Raw genomic sequence first — 2337 nt, 5'->3', positions numbered from 1 at the left:
TGTTTATTTTTGTAAAGTGTAAAGAGGAAATTACTCTTGAAACAGAACACATGCTTGAATGTTAAGAAAAGTCTAGGTAGCTCGTTTTCCACACATCTCGTCCATCGAGATCCTCCCTTCCAGGTGGCCGGAAAAGCAAGCCAGTCTGGGAGCAGATCCTATAACCCATGTCAGCTGACAGTGTGGTGATCTTGCCCCACACCGCTCACCCGTGTGCAGCTCACATGAGCAAGGTGCACGCGTGTCCAACAGGTGCATGAAACCCCAGTGAAGGATCTCCCCAAACCTATTAGGATGGGTATCACGGAGAAGACACGTGAGATGCCATGGGTTGGTCGGAACGTGCACACGAAACAGCCTGAGCCACAAAATCTGTCCTTGTAGGATGATTTGACTTGCGGACGCCATGGTCATGCCGCGTTGCTTATCGCCTTGTGCTAGGAAGTGACATTCCTCCTACGAGTCAGTGAGGTGACCAGCCCCTGCCCAAAGGGAGTGAAACATGCTCCTATTTGAAAAGATCACTCTCCAAAGCCTAGCCTCCCTTGCTGGATCTGTCTTTATTAGGAACTCTCTTCTTGTGACCTACCCCTCCAGAGTCAATCTCGTGGCCCAGCATTTGAAGGATTCTCCCCAATTTTAAGTCCATGAGCCATTGTCTATCCAAATGCCTAACAGGAAAATGGGCATCTTTGGGGATTCCAAGTGCCAGAGACTCCCCTGGGCCTGGGAAGCATTTCCCTACCACAATTAGCATAGTGGGGGCCCTAACCCCAAACCAGGGCCTCAAACTACCCCACCTTCCCACTGTGGTTTCAACCTTCTGTTCTCTGAAAACATCAAGACTCTTTGACCATCGACCTTCTCCCAACACATGTAATAGGTAACCTTGGTCACATACTTCCAGGAAAGGCCACACCCATCAGCAGGGAATTCATCCCAGTTCTTGCTTCTGGACCCACTGACCTCCTCATACCTCCTTCCCATCTTCTCGCAGAACATGATACGAGATGGGCCCTTGCGCGCTGTTATGGGCTGAACGGTGTCCCCTCTTCAAACATGACTTTCCCTGGAAAGAGGATCATTGCTGGTTAACATTGAGGCCATCCTGGAGTAACATATACCCTGAATCCAATGGCTGGTGTCCTTCGAAGAAGAGGAGAAGACACAGATCTTGAGAGGTGCTTATGAAGACAGAGGCAGAGAATGGGGTGATGCTTCTACAAACCAGCCATACGGGAAGGAAAATATTTTTCCTCCACCCTGTTAAGTTCTGTACCTGAGGCCCGCAAATTAAACTGATAATAGACTCATAAGAGAACAACTAGCTTTAATTCTATACTTATGTGCCTGTGGGACTTCACAAAGAAAGATAGAGCTGAAGGAGGAGGTCGGGTGATTAGGGTTTGTGTAGCAACTTAGACTAAAAAAAGGAAAAGGAGTTTGGGCTTCCTGTAGGAAGAGGCAAGTTATGAGAAGGGTGGGGAAAAAGTGTGTGATAAATAACATTGTCTTGATATACATGTAGGACTCCCTTTCGAAATAAGAAATGTCTCCAGAATTAACTGTCTTTCTGGTAAAAGACATCTCTGCAAATGCAGATTTCTTTTTACAAAAGGGAAAACTTGTATGCTCTGTTTTTAGGTACTTAAGGAAAGCTTTCCCTGTCTCTGCAGGTTTGCAGTCACCTTTAGATCATGATATACATGATACTTAATTCTTCTGTGTGCCTTTGAATTTGAAAATTTACTTTTCTCATTCTGCATGTGTTAGACCATTTTATTGTTCACAGCAAGCACTGTGTACGGGGATAAGTTTAAATAAACATAAATCTGAGCAGAGTCTGTCTGCTGGTAACGAGAGTCCCTATTGGATTTTCTCACCCAGCAGACAAGTGTTTCATATCATCTATGTTCCCCCTACTTGGCTTTCACTGACCTAGTGAAACAGTTTCAGGCCAAACAGCCTCAACCGAGCTAGAAAGCTGGGTCCACTCAATGGTGTCTATGGGCTGCCCTGAATGCCAGCGACCTTCCTAATTCCCCTCATCGCTGACCCTGCAACACAGCCCGGGGAGCACCAGCTCTCCTGCTGCACAGAACACTGGCTGATTCCATCCCTTCTCCAAAATGAAAACATAGAATGAAAAGTAGAGGTCACTCCCTGAAACCACAGGTTTTGAGAAAAACTTTGTGTTCTTCCAGATAAGGCTTATGCGTTCCCAGTTTGGAAGATCTAAGAGAAATAAAGTGGAAAGCCAGGAGCCTTGAGGGGTCTTGTACGGAAATGGACGGCAGACACACAGACAGGAGGAAGAGAGACTTCAGGTTAATCCTA

This window comes from Mustela putorius, unplaced genomic scaffold, assembly GCF_011764305.1.
Source record: "Mustela putorius furo isolate JIRA1106 unplaced genomic scaffold, ASM1176430v1.1 tig00003836_pilon_pilon_pilon, whole genome shotgun sequence".
NCBI lineage: Eukaryota > Metazoa > Chordata > Mammalia > Carnivora > Mustelidae > Mustela > Mustela putorius.
This window is presented reverse-complemented; position numbering follows the sequence as displayed.